A 7500-nucleotide genomic window follows, 5' to 3' on the forward strand; every position below is an offset into this window, starting at 1 on the left:
TCTCTCTCTCTCTCTCTCTGTCTCCCACTCTCTCTGTCTCTATCTGTTTGTCTCCCCATGTCTCCCTCTCCCTCTCTCTCTCTCTCTCTCTCTCTCTCTCTCTCTCTCTCTCTCTCTCTCTCTCTCTCTCTCTCTCTCTCTCTCTCTCTTTCTCTCTGATTTGAACTTCCCCACCATTGCTTTATCAACATCCCCATAATCATCATTACCATCACCACCATCATCATCATTATCACCTTCACCATCACTACATCAGTCCACGATAACCTTCGTCATCACCACCATCACCGCAGTCATCATCAATGCCATTGGCATCATCTTCATCACAACATCATCATCAGACGTGACGATGAAGGACCCGATAGTAGCTCAGAGCCTGCCGTGGTCAAACATGTTTATGAGTGTGATTTAACGTGTATATGAGTGCATGGAGCCACTGCAACAGATACAAGATCACTCTGCATTTTGACTACCTCCCTCGAATACACACTGTGAAGCTGTCTGCACATATCCAACACAGCGACAATGAATTAATGAAGTGCCGTTAATATTAATGAATACATAGCTGCTAATTGCCTTGAATTGCCTAGATGTGAGAATGGGGGGTTTCTGAAAATAGATCAAGCAACGATCCATTCAGTGACTTCATCTAAACGGAACCATTTCACATCTTGGACTGCTGTGCATAGCCGTGGGAAGATGTTAAAAAACCGGGGGTGCTAAAATGTCGTAAAGCTGGTACTTAACCAGCTTTATGACATAAACATCACAACGTAAAAAACATTTTTTGGGCTTCAGCTCACTATTCATTTGTAATTTGATATTGGCAAATTAGTTATAGATTATTTGGACGTTTGCTTAGGTTGTATCAACCTGAAAACTCCAGGAAAATGAGGAGGAGAGAGGTGGGAGAAAGACAGAGTTAAAAAGAGAATGGAAAGATGGAGGGAGAGAAAGAGGAACAAGGAGGGAGATAGAAGTGCAAACCAGAGATAGAATGAAAGGGACACATGACAGAAGAGACAGAGGGAGAGAGTAGACAGAGGGAGAGAGTAAGAGGGAAAGATAGGAGAGAGACAGCAATGCACTTATGGTAGAGGGAGGATAGCAAGACACAAGAGAGAGGGAATGCAGGAGAGCGGCTAAAAAATGAGAAATTCGATTCTAAATAGAAAACGGGTAAAAAACATGGGAAGTTAAACACAATGTTAGATTCTCAACACCTGATCTGCATGTGCAGTGTTTAATAGGAGACTGAGGTCTCCCTCGACAGTTTGGAATAAATCATTTTACCCAAATTTCATCCCCACCACCACCACCACCTGATCCATACCCAGCCCGGGGGTGTCTCGCTGGGCTGCGGCTGTGCACATCAGGGGGTGTGGCTCAGAGCTAGATTAATGAGGTGAATTCATTTGTCCTGTTTTCAGTGCACTTACAACAACAAGAAAGTCGCAAAAATTTATTTATTTTACATTTATTATTGCGTCTTTGTGTAGAAATTGTGTCAGGTTAAATAAAATGTAAGCCAATAAATATAAATCAAATATGATCATATAAGTCATAACATTACGATAGTGCTTCGTAGATACTAGCTACAGATGACCACAATCTACCAACAGCAACGTACCAAACAGGTCCCAGCAGAGCAAGTTCTTAGCTAAGATGTTGACAGGCTATCGTGTGCCAAGCTGAGCGTGACTTCAATCATCCATCTTGGCCCGGTTTGTCCTTAGGAGTGTCCCCCCCCATGGAAGGGGGAATGGTAGGCAGCTAGCCGATTCTTCTGAAGGATGTATGTCATAATAAGGCGCTAGGTGTTGCTCAGGGGTAGGAAGGGTTTTAACACCGCCCCTGGCAATACTTTCCCAATAAATCATTTCACTTTATCAGGGTATGAAGTGAAATTATTTATAAAAAAAGGAAAATTTAATTCAAATGTCTTCTTCAAAATGTCTGCAACACATGGATAGTTTTATTAAGAATTTTCTGCTTCTCATTGTTCTGACATGTAGGAAAGCATATCTGATATTGATGTGACCTCGCTAAGCAGGTGTCAAGCTATAGACTTCATACCATATGCAAGCATGACTGAGAATGAATAGTAGTTTGTGGTAGAAATTGGAAAGATAAATAAATGGTCGCTAAATAAATGTGGCATTAGTGCTTACCAACACACCTAACATTTCACCCTGTTTGAAAGGTTTTTGACTCCAATATGCCATTCAATAGTTAAAGTGCGCAACACCAGGTACGATGTTAATTAGTTGTCGTTTTGCATTCTCAAAGATCGCACAAACGTGGCAAATTGAACCTCACCATCAATATATTGTAAATATTAGACATTCACAGAGTATGACTTTGGGGCTCTTCTGTATAACTGGTGGTTTTCTGATGGATCGGTACACAGGATTCTGATGGAGAAAGAGGCATAATGTGAGGTTATTGATCATGGCTTCCTGGTCATGCATTTTGGCATCCTATTGATATGCCGCGAGCCTGCTCTGGAATACATTGGCTGGGTTACCATGCTAATAGCATGCTAATAGCTAAACTGTGCTAGTCTCACAGGACAGAGCCATGAATACGTAGCGTTCTATGAGGCCGCAGGCACACAGAGAAATAGGGACGTTGTTCGATTTGATACTGTTTGTTAATTTCTCTCTCGCACTCTCCTTTGCACTCTGTCACTCTCTCTCTCTTACCCTCTCTCTTCTCCTCTTTGTTATTACTGCAGGCCCGCTGTCCTTGATGTGCCTTTGTCTTTTCCTCTTTCTTATTCTCTCGCTCCTCCCTCTCAAACAACATTTCCCAATTCAGTCTATCAGTTATTGTGTTTCCATTCTCTTTGTCGCCCCCAATCCCCCCTTCTCTCTCTCTCTCTCCCCCATCCCCCTCTTTCTCTCTCACCCTCTCCCTCCCATTCGCTCTCTACATGCCTCTCTCCCCGTCCCTCTTTCCCATCGTTACTTCTGAGGATCAGCTGTAGCATTCTACCAGGTTGCTTTCATTCTGGTCTGACTGCGCTGCAAAACAAACGGCCACTTAATTGGCTAGGGAGGAGGAGGATGAGAAGAGTTCTGTCCGGTCCAGATAACATTACCCTGCGTAACGCTCTGCCGGCTAGCGCCTGACTTGGGGGGAGGGGGGAGGGGGGAGAGACATTGTTTTTGACAGGGACTTCAAGAGAGTGTACATAGATGTAGGCTATGTACACTATGTTTAAGAGCAGCTAAAGGTGTATGCAGAGGCAATGCATTTCAGATTTTAAAAATAATTCATATTCTTTCAGCGTGTTATGATGTGCATAGATGAGTTGATTGAGGAGCAGGTAGACGTCATTTTTGAGAGAGCAGGTGAATATGTGTAAAGTTAAATAATAACTTCTTAAAGAGCAGGAAAGAGGAAATATATTACAGAGTAGGTTAAGGTGTATAGTAGAGTTAATTCATTAGTAAATTAAAGAGCTGTAAGAGGTTGTTTATCAGGGAGCAGGTAAAGGTATATTGGAGTTAATTAATTAGTTAATTGAAGAGCAGGTGGAGGTAATTCATTAAGGAACAGGGGATGGCACACAGAACCTTTCCACTGGAGTTGAACACCCAACCCACAAGACTTGAGCAGTATAACTGATAAATAAGGCAGGATCCTTTCTGGAAACACGGCAGGGTTGGTCATAAAGAAAATGTGTGCATGCAAAGATCTGGATGTTTGTATTGTTTCCAAAAGCCTCTCTTGTATTTGAGAGGAAATGTATGTTCAAACCGTGCTCTTCTTCTCTTATGTTAACAGTTCGAGTCTCAGCAGAGACTCTAATCCGAAGCAATCTATAGGTGAGGCGCAAAAACCATCAACGCATACCATCAAGTTACAAGTTGAACTAAAAAGTTTCATTTGAAACTGAAGACTGTACAGTAGATATAGGAATCAGACGTAGAATACACCTTTCTCTAATACAGCCGCTTACCTTGGCTTGCTTTATGTTTCATAAACAGCAACAAAGAAGAGAGAGTTATGTAAGCAACAAGTCTTCTAGTTCGGAGGAGACACCAAGTATAATCGATCCATCGAGCAATCGAACAACAACAATACAGGATGATGTAGCCGTAACACAACTCTATGGCTCCGGCTCCCTGACGACCACTGCACAGTTCCCCCTCCCATCGCCATCATGTCACCTTTTTACATAAAATTATGTTTTTCTTAACTGGTGCCTTTTCAAATTGCCAACTTAACCACTGAGTCCCTCCTGGCATCTCACCGCCATTTATGATTGAGTACTCTAACAGAGGCTTTTATTCAATGCAACTTACAGGGAATTCTGATACACGTCGATAAGGAGCAGGTCCGCGCGAGGGCATATTGCTCAAGGATGAATGCAGGTTAGGCTAGGGTCATTTAGTTCGGCTCAGAATACAGAATACAACTTGGCTGATTGTTGTATTTAGGAATATATGTGTTTGGGTTTGCATGCATGTGTGCATGAATGTGTATTTACAGGTGGCGTATGTTTGAATGCCTGTTTGTACATGCAGGTTTTAATGTATGCGTGCCCGCCACATAAATGTGTGTGTGTGTGTGTGTGTGTGTGGGTGAGACCCTCAATCATGTGTAAAGCCAGCTATATTAGGCTCCGCCATTTAGCAGTGGAGTAATGACACAACAAGATGGATGACTTCTGGTTCCATGCCCTCATCACCTCCTCATGACCGTTCAGTCAGGACCGAAATAGTAAAGAAGGAAGGTAGTGGTGTAATAATGGGGTGTCTAAAGACGGAGTAGGTGAGGGGGTGACATAGAGAGAGAGAGAGAGAGAGAGAGAGAGAGAGAGAGAGAGGAGAGGGAGAGGGGAGAGAGGGAGAGAGGGAGAGAGAGAGACTGAGAGAGAGAGAGAGAGAGAGAGAGAGAGAGAGAGAGAGAGAGAGAGAAGAGAAGAGAGAAAGTAGAGAGACCTTCAGTCCTCAAAGAAGCTGCTCAAGTTCCTTCAGCTAAACAATGACACACACGCCACACACACACGCACAAACACAGACCCATACAAACACACACCACACACACACACACCTTTTCCCATTACCTGTTGGGAGTAGTTTGTTAGAATGTAAGCTTCACAATAGAATCCATCAGTTAATCTAGACCCATTTCCTAAAGAGAGAAAAGAGAGTGTGAGTGTGTGTGTGTGTGTGTGTGTGTGTGTAAATGTTTGTGTGTGTGTCTGTGTGTTTGTGTGTATGCGTGGGTGGAACTAGGGACAGTGTGTTGTGTGGGTGTTTTTTTCTCTCTCTCCCTGGAGAGAGAGAGAGAGGCAGAGAGAGAGAGAGAGAGAGAGAGAGAGAGAGAGAGAGGAGAGAGAGAGAGAGAGAGAGGCAGACGAGAGAGAGAGAGAGAGAGAGAGAGAGAGAGAGAGAGAGAGAGAGAGGCAGAGAGAGAGAGAGAGAGAGAGAGAGAGAGAGAGAGAGAGAGAGAGGGCAGAGAGAGAGAGAGAGAGAGAGAAGGCAGAGAGAGAGAGAGAGAGAGAGAGAGAGAGAGGTAGAGAGAGAGAGAGAGAGAGAGAGAGAGGCAGAGAGAGAGAGAGAGAGAGGCAGAGAGAGAGAGAGAGGCAGAGAGAGGCAGAGAGAGAGAGAGGCAGAGAGAGAGAGAGAGAGAGAGAGAGAGGGGGGAGACGAGAGAGAGAGGGGGGGAGAGAGAGGCAGAGAGAGAGAGAGAGAGAGAGAGAGAGAGCAGAGAGAGCGAGAGAGGCAGAGAGAGAGAGAGAGGCAGAGAGAGAGAGAGAGGCAGAGAGAGAGAGAGGCAGAGAGAGAGAGAGAGAGAGAGAGGGGGGAGAGAGAGGCAGAGAGAGAGAGAGAGGCAGAGAGAGAGAGAGAGGCAGAGAGAGAGAGAGGCAGAGAGAGAGAGAGTCAGTGGAAGGGGAGTTAGAGCGAGCAAGGTTAGAGCGAGGGAGGTGAGAGAGCGGTTGTGTTCAAACAGAGTCAGGGTCAGTAAGAGAGTGGAAGGGGATGAGCCGGAGATAGGGAGCGTTTGTATCTGAGAGAGAGTGAGTGATAAGAGATCTAAGCAAACATCAATGTGGTTTTAAAAGGATGCTAGTCTCTACATCAATATTTTACACAGTTCTTCTTCTGAGGGTAAGTCATTCTTTCATTGTATTGAGCTGAGCTGGATGTGGGTGGAATATTACTGTACTGTTTTGCAAAGAAATATGGTTAACATATCCTAGGTTATGCTTGATGTGTGTATACAAGCCTGTGATGGTAGCGTAATTCTGATTGATCTCTTGATGCTACATTTACATTTATAGATTCAGAATGATAGCTCCTGCTTTAGGATTCCAATTATTTTAGACCTGTCTATAAAAAAAACATTGGACACATTATTTGTACAAATAATTGTTTCTACATTTACTGTTTGTGTGTGCGTATGTATGTGTGTTTACTACGTGCACATATTCACATTCCCGCTGTGCATGTGCATTTTAAGTCTCAATCAAGAAATATCTTAATAATATAAATTATAAAAAATATATATAAACTCCGGCCGTGATTGTAGTCGTATTGATATTGTGTAAAAGCATTGCCCCCTTGTGTTTGACTCAGTGAACTGATAGATGAAAATAAAAGCTGATTTGACCAAAACATGAAGAGAACTAAAAACCTTTTGTCTCAAACCTGGGTGTTCCATGTTTGTCTGTGTTGGAGTGTTGTGTGTGCATTTTGAAAACATGTTATTCTAATTACATGCCGCACCTGCCTTTTTGTTTACCAAGTGTGCGTTAACAGTGTTTATATTCACATTCTTAATATGTGAATATAGACTTCTGGGTGTGTGTATAATATGTGTACTTCTGGTGTGTGTGTGTGTGTGTGTGTGTGTGTGTGTGTGTGTGTGTGTGTGTGTGTGTGTGTGTGTGTGTGTGTGTGTGTGTGTGTGTGTGTGTGTGTGTGTGTGTGTGTGTGTGTGTGTGTGTGTGTGTGTGTGTGTGTGCGTGTGTGTGTGTGTACTCCCTGAATGCTTACCACAGACAGCCATTAGCTGTCATTACTGTTTCTACTGTGTCTCTGGTACAATGGGGATATTTGGGAAAATATATTAGCATCTGTTAGCGTCCGGCATACTTACTTACATACTGCCAAGGCCCCACCTTATTCAACAGTAATTATTCTCTGTTTTAAAAATATATTTTCTATTCTATACCATTTTGTGTTGTGTGTGCTTCACTGCGTGTGTGTGTGTGTGTGTGTGTGTGTGTGGTGTGTGTGTGTGTGTGTGTGTGTGTGTGTGTGTGTGTGTGTGTGTGTGTGTGTGTGTGTGTGTGTGTGTGTGCGCGTGTGTGTGTGTGTTTGTGTGTGTGTATATAGTATATATACTGTATATATAAACCTACAAATCTAATACTATAAACTTTCTCTTCACAGGTCTTTGAAAGAAGTATAAACACCCTGCACTGAGAGCGAGAGAAGGAGAGAGAGAGAGAGAGAAAGAGAGTGAGAAAGAGCAAGAGAG

The 7500-nt window shown here is 43.3% G+C and overlaps 1 protein-coding gene across 2 annotated transcripts in view; it reads left to right on the forward strand.

Moving 5' to 3' along the window:
* cplx2b (complexin 2b) overlaps positions 1–7500 on the forward strand; it is a 35440-nt gene that overhangs the window by 14658 nt on the left and 13282 nt on the right. The window contains exons 1-2 of one of the 2 annotated variants that reach the window (XM_060063212.1): positions 5903–6125; positions 7413–7500. The exon at positions 7413–7500 is cut by the window's right edge and continues 120 nt beyond it. The gene's annotated coding sequence lies outside the window, so the exon portion shown is untranslated. Of the gene's footprint in view, positions 1–5902; positions 6126–7412 lie in introns of those variants that run through there. The other variant, XM_060063211.1, reaches the window with a different exon arrangement.

Source organism: Gadus macrocephalus, chromosome 10 (genome assembly GCF_031168955.1).
Source record: "Gadus macrocephalus chromosome 10, ASM3116895v1".
In the NCBI taxonomy this organism is placed as follows: Eukaryota; Metazoa; Chordata; class Actinopteri; order Gadiformes; family Gadidae; genus Gadus; species Gadus macrocephalus.